This window comes from Physeter macrocephalus, chromosome 13, assembly GCF_002837175.3.
Source record: "Physeter macrocephalus isolate SW-GA chromosome 13, ASM283717v5, whole genome shotgun sequence".
Taxonomy (NCBI): domain Eukaryota; kingdom Metazoa; phylum Chordata; class Mammalia; order Artiodactyla; family Physeteridae; genus Physeter; species Physeter macrocephalus.
This window is the reverse complement of record NC_041226.1, coordinates 52,219,160-52,236,990: the sequence shown is the minus strand read 5'-3', so window position 1 is coordinate 52,236,990 and position 17,831 is coordinate 52,219,160. Positions and strand designations below refer to the sequence as shown.

Genomic DNA, 17,831 nt, shown 5'->3' with positions numbered 1-17,831 from the left:
TTTTGTCTCCTTAGGTAGGTTTATTCCTAGATATTTTATTCTTTTTGTTGCAATGGTAAATGGGAGTGTTTTCTTAATTTCACTTTCACATTTTTCATCATTAGTGTATAGGAATGAAAGAGATTTGTGTGCATTAATTATGTATACTGCTACTTTACCAAATTCATTGATTAGCTCTAGTAGTTTTCTGGTAGCTTCTCTAGGATTCTCTATGTATAGTATCACGAATCCCTTTTTAAAAACTTTTTAAATTTAATTTTATTTATTTTTTTATTCAGCAGTTCCTTATTAGTCATCAATTTTATACACATCAGTGTATACATGTCAGTCCCAATCGCCCAATTCATCACACCCCCACCCCCACCTCCCCACCGCTTTCCCCCCTTGGTGTCCATACGTTTGTTCTCTACATCTGTGTCTCAATTTCTGCCCTGCAAACCAGTTCATCTGTACCATTTTTCTAGGTTCCACATATATGCACTAACATACAATATTTGTTTTTCTCTTTCTGACTTACTTCACTCTCTATAACAGTCTCTAGATCCGTCCATGTCTCTACAAATGACTTTAAGTGTTGGTGCACATTTGGTTTTTATTTGCAGGGCTGAATGAGTATAAATTAAGTGAGTCTTTTCCGGGTCCTTAAAATCTGGGGGAGTATAAGTTCAATAGTGTCTGATGCCTCTAAATTGTTCCATATAGTAATAGAATGACCTTGAAAAAGTAACATTACACTTGTGTTTTATTTATCCCTGAGTTTCAAAACTTAACAGCTCTCATAAATCCTATGGATGATGATGATAATAATAATAATAACAATGGCAGCATTTTTTTTACCTTCTTTTATCTTTTTATCTTCAATTTTAGTGTTCTGTGATGCTCAGATAAAAGTTGTAGAAATGCAGGGAACCATGCCTTATGGAAATTTGCCTGAAACAGAAAGGGAAAGTGAACGTCATAATAAAATCTTGCAAACACATTTACAGTTTGCAGTTTTTTCTAGAATGTAAGCTCCATGAGAGTAGTGGCTGCCATTGCCTTGCCCAGTATGGTGTCCCTGTCACTAGGGCAGTGCTGAGTACATGCAGGGCACTCAGTCTTGGTTGAATCAATATAACTTGGGTTTGAGCAATGAAAATTGAAAATTTTGTCTTCATCTTAAAAACTGAAATCAACAGGAGAGTTTAAATTTCATAAATTCTAAATATTCTGACTCACGCATAGGCTAACCTGAGCTAGCCACTCAGGGTTCCTTAGGAAATATACTGATCACACAGAGCCTTGTATCTGACACCAAAGCTGTGACAGTCATTGACAGATGAAATGGGGAAAGAACCATTTAATATTATGCCCATTATAGATGACAAAACTGATTTACTCTAGTTTTCACAGAGGTTAAGTTGGTGGAGATGGAACTTAATCTCCATCTCTCTGAACCCAAGGTTTGTGGGCTTTACTTCTATTCCAGCTCAAGCCAAGATGAGGGGCAAGGTATGGGGAATAGTAAATTTTTTTTTTTTTTTTTTTTTTTTTTTTTTTTTTTTTTTTTGCGGTACGCCGGCCTCTCACTGCTGTGGCCTCTCCCGTCGCGGAGCACAGGCTCCGGACGCGCAGGCTCAGCGGCCATGGCTCACGGGCCCAGCCGCTCCGCGGCATGTGGGATCTTCCCGGACCGGGGCACGAACCCGTGTCTCCTGCATCGGCAGGCGGACTCTCAACCACTGCGCCACCAGGGAAGCCCAGGGAATAGTAATTTAAACAGTGATTTTACTTTTTCACTAAAGCCAAGACAAAAGGTCATGACTAATGAATGGGAGAGAAGGCAGAATTAGGGAACACACAATTTTTAACAAATTGGTTGAAACAGATAGTGAAGTCCATCACTCTGGTATAACTATTTCTAAAATGTAAACGAAATGCATGACGATAAATATTCTTCACCACAATGCCTCTGGGGATTTTGCAGCAGCATGGGTGGACCTAGAGAATATCATACTAAGTGAATTAAGTCAGATAGAGAAAGAAAAATATTATATATCATTTATGTGTGGAATCTAAAAAATAATACAAATGAATCTATATACAAAACAGAAACAGACTCATAGACATAGAAGACAAACTTATGGTTACCAGAGGGGAAAAGAGGGGAGAGGGATAAATTAGGACTATGGGATTAACAAATACAAACTACTATACATAAAATAGATAAGCAACAAGGATTTACTATATAGAACAGGGAGTTGTATTCAGTATCTTGTAATAACCTGGAATGGAAAACAGTCTGAAAAAAAAAATACATATAACTGAACCACTTTGCTGTATACCTGAAACTAACACAATACTGTGAATCAACTATATTTCAATTAAACAAAAGAAAAAAGAAAGAAAGCAGATTCTAAGTCAGCTGGCTTGGGGTGGGGCTGAAGACTCAGCATTTCTAAAGTCTTGGAGGATGCAGATCTATGGGTCCACAGACTGCTCTGTGCATGGCAAAGCTTTACCTGACACCTGTTTGAAATACCAGGTAAGAACTACATCTCTCTGCTTTGTCAAATGAAGCAAGACCTTTTCAGGTTTCACCAGCTTGAAACCGGTATGGTAATAGCCAGTTGTACCAGAAATGAAAGCAACCACAACAGGCTTAAAGCAAGACTTTGGAGATTAGAATTGGGGTTTAGGTGCAATAATAATTATGCAAATATTCCAGAACACCTCCCTCCAGTTTCTTTATTGAACCTGGTGTATTCCCTCAACTTCTCACCACTCATAAAACTAGAGTATAAACACCACAGAATTGGAGTTTAGTACAGTATAATGGTAGAACATGCTAAGAATCATGATATTTCCAAGGGATCAGAATTGTGGTTACCAGAGGCAGGGGTTCAGAGGAGAAGGAATTGGAGGAAGGTGGTCAAATGTACGAAGTTCCAGTTACAAGATAAATTAGTACTAGGGATGTCATGTACAACATGATAACTCTAGTTAACACTGCTTAACGTTACATATGAAAGTTAAGAGAGTAGATCCTGAGATCTCATCACAAGAAAAATTTTTTTTTCTTTTTCTTTTATTTCTTTGTATCTATATGAGATTATGGATGTTAACTAAACTTATTGTGGTAATTGTTTCATGATATATATAAGTCAAATCATTATGCTGTACACTTTAAACTTATACAGAGGTGTATGTCAATTATATCTCGATAAAACTTGGGGGGGAGAATTATGATTTTCCATGTCATCTTAGAGTGCGATGAAGGATCATACTATTTTTTTAAACTTAATGTGTGGTTCCCCATCTACTCACTTTAAAGACAGCGATGAAGTTACAGTGGGATCTTTCCTGTTTTTTTAAGCTGATATTTATTAAGGGCATACAATGCCTAGATAGTATACTAAATATTTAAATGAATTATTTACTTTTTCTACACAATAATTGCCTAAGTACTACTATTATACCCATTTTAGAGATGAGAAAACTGAGGTTTGAGGAGATAATGCAAGTTTCCCAAAGTAACATAGCTGGCTATTGAGAGAGTCAGGATTCCCTGAGATCTGCCAGAATGCAAAGCCAAAGCTCTTATTCCCTTGCCCTGAGAGACCATTTTCTGAAAGGAGTACATTTTCATTTGAAAATTTGTAAAGAGCAAGTTAGAGGATTCTTTTCATAAGCCATTGTCAAGCCAAGAAGGCATTTCTGGCTTGTTGGGGGAAGTGATGCTGCTCGTCCTGGTCTGGATCACCAATAATCTTAAGTGTACCTGATTTTCATTTACGTGATGGTGGATTCTGGCAGTGTGCACGTTTGCTCCTGTGGGGAATTCTTTTACACTATGCATCTCTCAGCTCCAAATTTAATGTGTAGCTGCAGCTACCCTAAGCAGTGTCCTCTCACTGCTAACTCTTCCATCTTGGCCTGTGTCTCTACAATGACAAGTATATAAGTACTTAGTTTTGTTTTGTTTTTACATCATGCAAATAGGACTTTAAAACGAGTCATGAAGCCTTTCACTTTCCATCTGGATCATTAGGCATATGAAGACATAGGCTTTCTGGAAGAGGCTAGAATAAGGAAGAAGAAACCTATAGGATAAAGACACCCCAGTGGGAAAAGCAGCCCAGAAAGCTCCGGGCAGTGCCCAGAAGCCCAGAGTGGCATAATGGTTCAGCAGTGAGTGTCTCAGCACCAGGCCCCCAGTACTGGGAACTCTAGTGGACACAGAGCTGGATGTGGCTGACACTGGGGACAGATGCTGATACGACCTCAGAGAAAGGCTTAGTGCAACTGCCCCCCAAAGGAATGATGAGAACTTTGGCCCTACAGGACCCACGTAGTGAAGTTCAAGGCAAGGGCTTGTTCCTTTTTCAAAAAAAGTCAAAGTTTAGAATCAAGTAAAGGTCTAAGAGGGAAAGTCACAGCATGTGACCTGATACTGAGCGTCCATGCCATTTCCCTAATTTTCTTCTAGCTTAGAATGAAATTAATCCTCAGTCAGGCACACGCCTGATCCTGTGGGGAATCCACTATGGGAATTTAACAAATATGGGTTTAGGAAACCAAGCAGATCAGTAAAATTATATCTTCTTTGCTTGAATTTCTAACTCACTGATTGAAATAGAAGAGCTTCTTTCACGATAATTAATTAAATACTTTATTTTAAGAAACTGAGCAATTGGAGATGTCTCTGAAATACTCAGATGAACATTTATTTAAGTGCATGTTACATTGTATCTTATTTTACAGGTTGACTCATGGTCAGCCTAGACCAAGGATGGCAAAGGCTGCTATCTGTCCCAAAATAACTGGTGTCCCTTCTTCCTGGGCACATCACTGTACAGAATAAAGAGTGTAGCTCAGTTTCCCTTACAGATAGGCGTAGCCCTGTGACTAAGTCTGGCCAATGGGATGTGAGCAGAATACTTTATGAAGCACCAGGAAGTGTCCTTAAATGATGGGAACATGCCCTTCTCCAATTCCTCATCCCCGGTGTCTGGGTGGGGACACGGTGGCATGACTTGAGAAATGGAGACCCTGGATGGAGGAGCACCAAGATAGAAGCCTGGGTCCTTGAGCACTTCAAGAAGCAGAGAGCCTGCCATCACAGCCATGGAATGCCTACATCCAGGCATTAATGGGAGAGAGAAATGAACTTTCTTTATTAAAGTACTTGAGTTTGACTGACAGTAGAAACCAAACCCAACTCTAAGTAATTCCCTTTGTTGCTGTCATCTCTGTAAAAGTCACATCAAGACAAAAGTACTAATGCTAACTGGTTACAGTGACTATCAACATATAAAATGGTAGAAATGAGGGGAAACCTGTGGGAAATCAGTTGTCAGGTGATCTGTTTCAGCCATTTAACATTCTGCCTCACAGAATATACAAGTTGAGTGGTGAAATTAACATTCCCAGATTACTTCTGTCACTATTTCTTTGCGAAACTTCCACAGTCACCAGATTTTCTTACATAGACATAAGATAGACTTTGAACAACCTGCATACTCCTATTGCTTAGTGCAAAAAGTTTTGTTACGTTAGTGGAACTGAAAGAAGAAAATAAATAACTAGGAACCAGAAAACTCCCCTACTGACAAACAAAAGCGTTACTGCACCATAAGATGAGAGAGAAAGTTTATACGAGAGAGAAAGTTTATACTAGTCTCTCTTTGGCAGCCACAGTGGTAAAGGTGCTTTAATCAGTGACTGGATGAGTCTCTGAAAAGTTGTGAGAGAAGGAAAATTAATCATTGACACCCAGCACCCTTCTGGGTGGTCTCTTCATATTATTTTCTAACACTTGCACTATTTTCAGTGCAATGTTCTTATGATGTCTTTTGGATGCTCCCTACGCACACACACACACACACACACACACACACACACACACACACACACATCCTTACTAAGATATGATTCCATTTTCCACACCTTTTCTCTCATCTCATTAACATAATAGGAGTTGATACTTATACAGTTTTTTTATATATTTGCTCATTCAAACCTATGAAGTACGTGGTTACAAGGTACCCTTATTATCCCCATTTTAAAGATGAAAGTGTGAGTTGCTGACCTAGTAAATTTTGGAGCTGGAATCCAAACACAGGCAGTCTGGCTCAATGTGAATTTGTTTTACAAATATATCCCATTTCCTCAGGAATATTTGTGAAATGAAAATTGTTGGCATTTCTCAGATAATTACATCTTCCACAAAACGCCACTCCTTAGCCTAGCTAAAATGTGTCTTCTCAAGGAAAATCAATAATACAGAACTGATCAGTCTATTGGAAGAGTATTTTGGGAAGGGGGCTATTTGTATCACCCAAATCACTTTCTTTGGACACTCAACCAGTTTGTACAAGCTGGTCTTCCATCAGAATCCTATGTGTGACTATGCTTGAGCTACTAACATATAATATGAACATGAGAAAGTAAGTTAATTTTGCAATTTTAAAAATGAGATTGGGGGCTTCCCTGGGGGCTTCCCTGGTGGCGCAGTGGTTGCGCGTCCGCCTGCCGATGCAGGGGAACCGGGTTCGCGCCCCGGTCTGGGAGGATCCCACATGCCGCGGAGCGGCTGGGCCCGTGAGCCGTGGCCGCTGAGCCTGTGCGTCCGGAGCCTGTGCTCCGCAACGGGAGAGGCCACAGCAGAGGGAGGCCCGCATACCACAAAAAAAAAAAAATGAGATTGGTAAGAGACAGCCCTGCTATACCTGAGCCAATAATATATTCAAAACTTTCGAAATGGTTTCCTTTTCTCTTTTATGAGGCCCAAGTTTTTGATCTAAGGAAACTTCTGGAATTTTATTATTTCCTGCTTAGTGCTGAGCTGCTATTCTTCCATATCATTTATATTTCATTATTTTCTTCACTCCACCACTGATTTTTTTTCTCTGTGCTTCTAGCCTTTTGAATCTGACAAATACAGACATTAAAAAAGATTTTTTACTTATTGTGATCATGACATACTTTATATTTCTGAGTTTATATTTCTGATGCTGAGTCTTTCAGAAAGGCATTATCAACAGAAGCTACTCCTTGTAAAGTGGTATATTTATAACAATAATTGATATTTTACATTCTGTGAGGTGGATTTTTGGGTCCCTGTTTGCAGATGAAGAAAGTGATGCTCAGGGAGATATCATGCATTTCCCAGGACTAACCAGTGGGTGAGGGCAGGAACCAGAACTCATTCAGATCTCCTGACTCCAAATTTTGTGCTCCTTCTATAACACTGTGGTGTCATGCCTTTACTAGAATTAAAGGGTCCATGTTATAATGGTAAGATGAAGTCCATGAGTTATATCTTTAAGATTATAGAGTCAATGAAAATCATGATTCAATTTTTAAAAACTCACTAAAAATTCAAGCAGTATTTCCATAAACACACTCACTTACATCTTTGGCCAATGCAAGTTTTATGGTGTCCATTGCCCGTCCTCTCTTCTGTTGGAAACTGGAAAACTGATTGACCATACCTGGTGAGAGACAGCAGCCATATTGTGTACATGGGTTCCACCCCCATCCCCTGTACATGGGATTGGACCAGAGCAAGGCATTTGTCTGAAAGGCAGCCAATCCACTGGCCTGCTAGGAACCAATGCCAATGTGGCCCCGCTTAAAAACATGAACCGAGCCAAAGAGATTCCTCCCTTGAGAATGTGGGACTGAGTAAGCAGCAGGGTCAGAGCTATCTTGTAGAAAGTATCAGGACAGCCATGACGGTTCACTGGCAAGCTGAAGTTCTGAGGAAATGAAAATCAAATGTATAAATAATAAGAGCCACCATTTATACGGTACTTACTATGTGTTGCATACTCTTAGTTTATTTACCCTATGAAGTTATTACTGTGGTTAACAATTCCCCACCACCACCATTTTACTGATGAGAATACCAAGGCTCATAGGAATTAAGAAACTTGTCCAAGATCACATACTAGGGAGACTACTAGCTGGGAGAGCAAGACTGAAACCCAGGCCATGTGGCCTTGCAGCCAAATTTGATTTCACATAAAGGCAGCTTTGTGTACAGACATAGAGAAGATAATAAATGGCAACACACATGCAAAGAGAAGCAGAAAGTCACAAGAGACAAAGACTTGGAAACAGGGGTGGAGAGAGAGCATGGGATGCACAAGAGGCATCCAGCTCCCAGCTATATTTTACCCCTCTTCTCAGATTCCCATGAAATCCCTGATTATGTCCTTACATAGGACAGCTTAGTGCATCTGTTTCTTGTAAATGAGACATTCCTAAATAAAATAATACGACTCATTTCGGTACTTTGTAAATATAGTACCTAAAAGTACTAAAATTTATACTACTGTGTATTTCTTGTTTGAGGTAAAGAGAACCTGTGTAGAGCAAGTATATTGGTGCCATTTTTCAGACAGCATTTGCTCACCCTTTGGTAATTCTTGCATTTCAAACTTTTTAATTATTATTATATTTGTGTGGTGATCTGTGATCAGTGATCTTTGATGTTACCATTCTAACTGTTTGGAGGGCACCACGAACTGCACCCATATAAGATGGCAAACTTAATCGATAAATGTGTGTTCTGACTGCTCCATAAACCAGCCATTCCCCATCTCTCTCCCTCTCCTCAGGCCTCCCTATTCCCTGAGACAAAACAACATTGAAATGAGGGCAGTTGATAACCCTACAGTGGTCTCTAAGTGTTCAAGTGAAAGGAAGAGTTGCATGTCACTCACTTTAAATCAAAAGCTAGATGATTGGGCTTCCCTGGTGGCGCAGTGGTTAAGAATCCACCTGCCAATGCAGGGGACACGGGTTCGAGCCCTGGTCCGGGAAGATCCCACATGCCGCGGAGCAACTAAGCCCTTGCGCCACAACTACTGACCCTGCGCTCTAGAGCCTGTGAGCCACAACTACTGAGCCCTCGTGCCGCAACTACTGAAGCCTGCATGCCTAGAGCCCGTGCTCTACGACAAGAGAAGCCACTGCAATGAGAAGCCCACGCACCACAACAAAGAGTAGCCCCCACTCGCCGCAACTAGGGAAGGGCTGCGTGCAGCAACAAAGACAACAAAGACAAAGGTTAAGAATCCACCTGCCAATGCAGGGGACACGGGTTCGAGCCCTGGTCCGGGAAGATCCCACATGCCGCGGAGCAACTAAGCCCGTGCGCCACAACTACTGACCCTGCGCTCTAGAGCCTGCGAGCCACAACTACTGAGCCCTCGTGCCGCAACTACTGAAGCCCGCATGCCTAGAGCCCGTGCTCTACGACAAGAGAAGCCACTGCAATGAGAAGCCCACGCACCACAACAAAGAGTAGCCCCCACTCGCCGCAACTAGGGAAGGGCTGCGTGCAGCAACAAAGACAACAAAGACAAAGTGGCAGCCAAAAGTAAATAAATACAACAAATAAATTTATTTAAAAAAAATTTTTTAAAAATGCTAGATGATTAAGCTTAGTGAGGAAGGCATGTCAGAAGCCAAAATAGGACAAAAGCTAGGCCTTTTATGTCAGTTAGCCAAGTTGTGAAAGCAAAGGAAAAGTTCTTGAAGGAAATGAAATGTGCTACTCCAGTGAACACACAAACGATAAGAAACAGCCTATTGCTGATACAGAGAGAATTTTAATGGCCTGGGTAGGAGGTCAAACCAGCCACAACATTCCCTTAAGCCAAAGCCTAATCCAGCACAAGGCCCTAAGTGTTCAGATCTATGTAGACTGAGAGAGATGAGGAAGCTGCAGGAGGAAATCTGAAGCCAGCAAAGGTTGGTTCATGAGGTTTAAGGAAAGAAGCCATCTTCATAACATCAAATTGCAAGATGAAGCAGCAAGGGCTGGTGTAGAAGCTGCATCGAGTTATCCAGAAGTGCTAGCTAAGATAACTAATGAGGATAATTAATGACAGATTTTCAACGTAGATGAAATACCCTTCTATCGGAAGAAGATGCTATCTAGGACTTTCATAGCTAGAGGGGAGACGTCAATGCCTGGCTTCAAAGCTTCCAAGGACAGGCTGACTCTCTTCTTAGGGACTAATGCAGCTGATGACTTGAAGTTGAAGCCAATGCTAATTTCCCATTCCGAAAATCCTAGGGCCCTTAGATTTATGCTAAATCTACTCTGCTTGTGCTCTATAAATGCAACAATAAAGTCTGGATGACAGCACATCTGTTTTCAACATGGTTTATTGAATATTTTAAGCCCACCGTTGAGACCGACTACTCCTTTCAAACTACTACTGCTCATTGACAAGGCACCTGGTCACCCAAGAGCTCTGATGGAGATGTACAATGAGATTAATGTTGTTTTCATGTCTGCTAACACAACATCCATTCTGTAGCCCAAGGATCAAGGAGTAATTTTTACTTTCAAGTCTTATTATTTAAGAAATGCATTTCATAAGGCTACGGCTGCAATATATAGTGATTTCTCTGATGGATCTAGGCAAAATAAATTGAAAAGCTCCTGGAAAGGATTCACCATTCTAGATGCCATGAAGAACATTTCATGATTCATGGAAAGAGGTCAAAATAGCCACATTTACGGGAGTTTGGAAGAAGTTGAGTCCAACCCTCATGGATGACTTTGAGAGGCTCAAGACTTCAGTGGAGGAAGTAACTGCAGATGTGGTGGAAATAGCAAGAGAACTAAAATTAGAAGTGGAGCCTGAAGATGGGACTGAATTGCTGCCATCGCTGATAAAACTTTTTTTTAAATTTCCTTTTACTTAAAAAAAATTTTTTTTGAGTATAGTTGCTTTACAATGTTGTGTTAGTTTCTACTGTACAGCAAAGTCAATCAGCCATACGTATACATATATCCCCTTTTTTTGGATTTCCTTCCCATTTAGGTCACTATTAACACATATATATGGAATCTGAAAAAATGTGTATCGACGATCTTATTCGTGGATAAAACTTTAATGGCTGAGGAGAACTTCCTACGGATGAGCAAAGAAAGTGGTTTCTTGTGATGAAATCTACTTCTGGTGAAGATGCTGTGAAGACTGTTGAAATGACAGCAAAGGACTTAGAATATTACATAAACTTAGTTGATAAAGCAGTGGCAGGGTTTGAGAGGATTGACTCCAATATTGAAAGAAGTTCTACTGTGGGTAAACTGCTATCAAACAGCATTGCATGTGACAGAGAGATTGTTCATGAAAGAGTCAATCGATGTGTATAGTTCATTGCTGTCTTATTTCAAGAAATTGCCGCAGACACCCCAACCTTCAGTAACCACCACCCTGATCATCCGCAGCCATCAGCATCGAGGCAAGATCCTTTACCAGCAAAAAGATTACAACTTGCTGAAGGCTCAGATGATGTTTAGCATTTTTTAGCAATAAAGTATTTTTAAATTAAGGTATATACATGAGTTTCTTTAGACAATGCTATTGCACACTCAATAGAGTACAGTAGAGTGTAGACTTTTATAACTTTTAAATGTGCTGGGAAACCCCAGCTTTATTTGCTTTATTGTGATATTCACTTTATTGTGAACAAATAAAGCCATAATGGTCTAGAACCAAACCTACAATATCTCTGAAGTATGCCTGTACGTATGCAAACTCACTAGGAAAAACAGTTTGAGAACTTAATAGATTCACGGCAAAGAGATGACTAGGCACTTCAAAAAACAAAACAGTACTCGTTATCAAATATTTGGGAAAGTGATCAACCTCATGAGTAGTCAATCGATGCCAAAAGCGGTATGGTACTACTATAGTTCATCCAAAACTTTACCTCGTACAGAGGCTTTTAGGAAACCATACACAACTATGGGTACAGTGCTATGAAACCAGCACTTTCCCATATCGGGTCCCTTCCTGACAGGAGCACGACGTGTATAATTCTTTTAGAAGCAATTTGACGACCTGTACTTTGGTGGGTGTGGTGGATTGGTGATCCGCAGCCACTCCTACCTCCTTCACTAAAATGGCTTCGTAACCAGCTAAACTGCCAAAGCCGGAAAACTGAAAATTCATTTTCCATATTCCCTCATAGCTGTGATTCTAATATGATTTAAGTTGGTACAAGTCTATGCCCTTGGTAAGATTTGGAAAGCAGACATGAGGCACTGGCCATCCTTGGCTGCTTCGGCATTTTTGTGTCTTTTATTCAAGTATAATTGACTTACAATGTTGTGTTAGTTTCAGGTGTACAGCACAGTGATTCAGTTATACATATATATATATATCTATTCTTTTTCAGATTCTTTTCCCTTATAGGTTATTACAAAATATTGAGTATAATTCCTTGTGCTATACAGTAGGTCCTTGTTGGTTACCTATTTTGTATATAGCAGTGTGTATATGTTAATTCCCAACCTCCTAGTTTATCCCTCCCCCTGCTTTCCCTTTGGTAACCATAAGTTTGTTTTCTGTGTCTGTGGGTCTATTTCTCTTTTGTAAATAAGTTCTTTTGTATCTTTTTTTTTTTTTTTTTTTAGATTCCATGTACAAGTGATAGCATATGGTATTTGTCTTTCTTTTGCTTGGTATGATAATCACGAGGCCCATCCATGTTGCTGTAGATGGCGTTATTTCATGCTTTTTTATGGCTGAGAATATTCCATTGTATATATGCACCACATCTTCTTTATCCATTCATCTTTCAATGGACATTTAGGTTGCTTCCGCATTTCTTTTGGCAAGCATAGACGTGGAGGCATTTGGGTTTACAGTGACAGCATGAAGAGAATTGCTAGTGTTCCTTCACTTCCTTTACGGGTGTCAAATATGGGGCATCCATTTGCTGGCTTGGGTTTCAGCTGGCGCAGTGTGGTTTTGCATATGGCAACTGTGGTAGCTTCCTGGCCATTCCTAGAAGAGGCATCAGTCCCTTTGCTAGCCTGGTTCTGAGTGTGGAATTGAGAATTATTCCTGGAAGCTCAACATAGACTCTCTCTGCAAATTCTGTAAGCCTTTTAATTTCTTATTATAAATCTTTTTTACTATTCTCAGTGGTTCTGTTCTCTGACTGAACCCTGGTTCAGATACACTCATCAAAAGTCTCTAAAATGCTCATATTATTGTCCCAATCATTCCACTTCTGGACTCCAGTCTATTTAAATAATACTTAAGAAGTATAAGATTTATAAGCAAAAGTATGCATAGTCATATAATAGAAATTTTAAACTAAATAATCAACAATGGGGACTAATTAATTATAGGACATTCATTCTGTACGGAGGAAAAATGTTAATGCTAATAATAATAATAATAATAGCTCTGTTCTCCTGTCTCTAGAATTTTGCTCATACTCTGTACTTTTCAGAAAACACCATCTCTGGCACTCCAGTCCCCTGTCCCTATGGCTTCCTCTCCTTTGTCTAATTACTGTGTTTCTTATTTATCCTTCAAATATTTATTGATTGCCTACCATGTGCCAGACAACCATCTAGACACTGTATGTACAGCAGCAGAAACAAAACAAAACAAAACAGACAAAAATCCATGGATCCATGAAGCTTAAGTTCTAGATAAGGAAACAGCCAACAAAAAAATTTTAGAGGAATATATATGGCATATGATATGCCATATATTTCTCCTTTAGGAAACCTCCTATGACTCCTCAATACTGGGTTTGGTATCTATTCCTCCCTTAGCAATCTCAGTTCATACTACAAGCTATATACATCATACTATATTGAAATTGCCTTTTTCCCAGAAAGACACTTTTTGACAAGAAGCTCTTTGAAGGCAGGGCCTTATCTCTTTTGTTTAGTAGTCTACCCTAGTATATAGTCAACATTCAATAAATATGCTAACTCCATAAATAGATGAATGATGTTTTGAAGATTTTTCACTAAATCGAGAAAATTGCTATAACGATAATACTAATGATAAAGGAGTAAACTTCAAAATGTTATGCACTGCAGAATGATGATAATGTTGAAGCTGGGTGATGGGTTCATAGGAATTTTGTCTTCTTTTTATTATACTTTTGTGTATATCTGAAACTTTCAATAATATAAAGCTTAGAAAAATGTTATGCAAAATTTAATACCACTTATGTAAAGAACACTCTACACACACACACACACACACACACACACACACACACACACACAAAACACAGGAAAGAAATACCTTAAAATTTTGAGTCTGTTATTATAGATTGTTTGAATATTTTTGCTGTGGTTGGCAGAATTCTAAGATGACCGTGATTTTAGTCGTCTCCCCTTGAGTGTTAGCTGGACCTGTGAATATGATCCTGGGTGGGCCTGGCCTAATCAGGTTAGCCCTTTGAAAGCCAGCCCAGATCTTCCCTGAAAGGAGAAATTCCTGGGGCTTAAAGAAGTAAGCTACAATGAGTTCTACAGCTGCAGGAAATGAATTTTTGCCAACAATCACTTGGGTTTGGAATCATACCATAAACCTCAGATGAGACTACAGTCCCTAGTGACACCATGAAGGCAGCCTCTGAGCAGAGGGACCCAGCTGAGCTGTGCCCAGACTCCTGACCCACAGAAACTGTGAGATAATAAATGTATGTTGTTTCAAGCTACTAAGCCTGTGGTAAATTGTCATGCAATTAAATTTTTGATAGAAAATGAGTACATTTCCTTCCCACTTTTCTGAATTTTCCAGATTTTTTTATAATAAATATATTTTCTAACAGAAGAAAAAACTTTTTATAACAAAAATAAAACTAGCATAGTTAATTTAAGTCAGCCAAGTCATACTTTGCAGAAAAGTGAACTGACATTATTTTTCTTAATGTTGTTAGCAAAGAACTACATTAAAGAGGAGGAAATCTCTTTGTACTTTAATGTTTGGGATCAACTCCAAAATTACCCAGCTCAAGGACAAAGGCTTCACTCTACATAATCAAACTGAGTGGGTTCTGAAAACGAATGTGCTGAAAGATAAACCTCTGCATAAATCGTTCTTCTCTTACTGTACTAAGCTTCCATGAAACCATCCTGAACAAACAGATTTTAATTTCAGTTTAGACAGCAACACCCAGCAGGTTACCCCACTGATTAATGATGATAAAACAGTGGAAAAGGAAGCCATTCATGAAACAATATAACAATCAATCAAGCTATGGCTGATAGTATTCAAACACTGTCAAATATTATACTTGACTCTCTAGCACCACTCCATGGAGACCAGCTGAGCTGCCAAACACTTTAACTCTTATAAAGCAGAAACTAACACACCACTGTAAAGCAATTATACTCCAATAAAGATGTTTAAAAAAAGATTAATATCAAATGTATCAATGCAAACGTTCACAGTACCAAGTAGGATGATAACTCAAAGATATAACATGGTATTGACTGATCACCCACGATGAGCTGGATTCACAATGTTGCATTCTTAGCTTAAATCCTGTTAGAGAAACATACATTTTCCTCCAACACCAATCTGCCACCTGCATCTGCCACAATGACACATTTAACATGGAGATGGGATAGGGAATCATCACCCTTGCATATTTCAAGTCCCTGCTGGTGATTTTGTGATTCCTTCCACCATGTGAAATTGTTTTTTTTATTTATTATTTTTTGCATTTTGTATCATGTATTATTTCATTATTCTCTCAATCTGTGTTTACACTGGTCACCTCAAGAGGTCCAGGACCTCCACAATAGCCCCCAATCCCTCAATTCTAACCCTAATTGGCTCTGTGAGAAACGAAGCAATCCCTCCCCCCGACCCCAAACCCAATTTATTTTTTCCATGGCACTACCTGACTTACCATATATTTCACTTATTAATTTGTGTTCTTCCTCCAGGACTTTTACTGCATAGAGGCAGAAATTTTTGTTTGTTCTGTTCATGAATAAATGACCACCGCATAGTGTCTGACATAGAGTAGGCAATCAGTACAAATTGTTTAACGAGTGAATTAAGTATTTTTTGAAAACCATTAGGAAGAATTCCAGGGGTTTCCACTGGCCTCTTTTTATCATAATAACCTTTTTTCCATGTGTCAGGGTCAACAAAGGGATTTTGTAGTTGCTGAGGGTTTTCATTCCATTCATAAAATCAGGAACAGAGCAAAGTAACAGCGATGAGTCCAGGTTCTACTGATGTCGATTCAGCTCAAAACTCCATTTATTACCTGATCCCCATAAACCCTCACACTGACCGATAGGTCACAGCAGGGTTCTGGACCCTCAGGAACTAGTTGCTCAGAGCAACGGTTGTACTAAACCTGAAAGGTCTAGGCATTTCCCTTTCCCAATGTCCAGTCATCCCAATAGCTGAAGGTCCCTTTGCAGAAGACGCTGGAAGAGATACACACTTGAAAAAGTGAATTCTTTTTCAAGACTACATAGCCTTCCTTTTAGTACCGAGAATTTAAGTTTGGAAATTGGGTAAAAAGGCCAACACTTTCTTATGTGGTAGCTCAAGTTGGACCTCTGATTACCATACCTAGAGTGTTGGGGGTTTAGTTGATGTAGGTATTGTTTTACAAATCAAATACTCTCTCGGTGTGTTGTACATATAGTTCATTTCTAGAATGCCCATGAGTGTTTAGCAAATACGAAACCTCTAGGGATAGGACCACCCTGATTACCACATTGACTCAGCCTCTCCTTCCTCCCCCAGCTATCCAAACGCCAGCTGCCTCCATGGCTGCTACATGGCTTCTGCCACTCTGGGATTCTGGTATCAAAGTAAAATCAGAGAGCTCATTCCAACTGTGTCTCCGCTCACTGCATTCTAGGTCCACAAAGAACAGCCTTTATAGCGATTTTCTTAAAGGCTTGGATGAATATCTCAACGCATGGCTCCGTGGAAAGGACTTGGGGCCACAGCTGGGAGTTACGAGAATGGATTGCACACAGGAAACTCACTCCCATCTCTAAGTCTTAATTTCTTCTTCTTTATATTATGCCAGGAATGTCTAGGCTACCTTTGAGCCCAAATTTCATCACTAAAGTAACTAAAGTAACTTTAATCACTGCCAGCTGAACATAGAATCGCACATAGGTGCATGCACAAACTGTGAAACATTCTGCTTCCTCGAAATCGCGTGCCTCCATCCTTGGTTAACAGTCCTCGGAATTCAGTCCTATGTGTATCAGCCAGTTTTTTGCAAATATAAGTGAATAAAATCTTGCAACTCTTTTAGGTTGTCTTTGCAAAAGCCCCTGGGGTGTGCTCACACTGGTGGGGTCAGAATGGATTTGCAGTGGCATTAACGGTTTGAATGCTGAGCAGCCCAGCTCCTCTCACAGGTCTCCACCCAATGCTGGGACCTCTGCTTAGTCTATGTTAGTTGAAGGTGGAATTTCTACATAAGAGACAAAGGAAGGTTATAAAATTCATGTAAGCAACTTGGAGGCTAAATCTTTGAGTGCGCATTTCAGCTGTGTCTGACAGAGATTATTCATTTAGTGCTACTTTAGAAAGTGACTGGTTTTCACTGGTGCCTTGAGCTGAGAATTAAGAACTTTGAGTTTGTGATTTTTTGCTACCAAACTGTCCCACACTGTTATTACACTGTCCCACTGTTATTCCCACAGCTTTACCCACACATACACAGTTAATAAATGAACTAATATCCCAGACCTCATAAATCAAAATAGCAATGTTTCATTCTATAGCAGTAAGTCAAAGACTATGTAAGTACAGGGTATATCACACTCTAACTTTGAAGGAGATTCCTAGAGAGCCTCCTCTAATGACTACAAAGTGACAGGTACATTAATTAGTACATATTATATAGGGCTCTAAAAGAGCACTGAGCATGAATTATACCAAAAAGGTCATCACTATTATAAACAACTCAAAAGTTTCAACTGGGGCTTCCCTGGTGGCGCAGTGGTTGCGCGTCCGCCTGCCGATGCAGGGGAACCGGGTTCACGCCCCGGTCCGGGAGGATCCCAC

General features: G+C 39.7%; 1 protein-coding gene across 1 annotated transcript in view; it reads right to left on the bottom strand.

Annotated features, from left to right (window-relative positions):
* SCEL (sciellin) overlaps positions 1-17,831 on the bottom strand; it is a 340,495-nt gene that overhangs the window by 159,760 nt on the left and 162,904 nt on the right. The window contains exon 4 of the mRNA XM_055089467.1: positions 838-930. The gene's annotated coding sequence lies outside the window, so the exon portion shown is untranslated. The remainder of the gene's footprint in view (positions 1-837; positions 931-17,831) is intronic.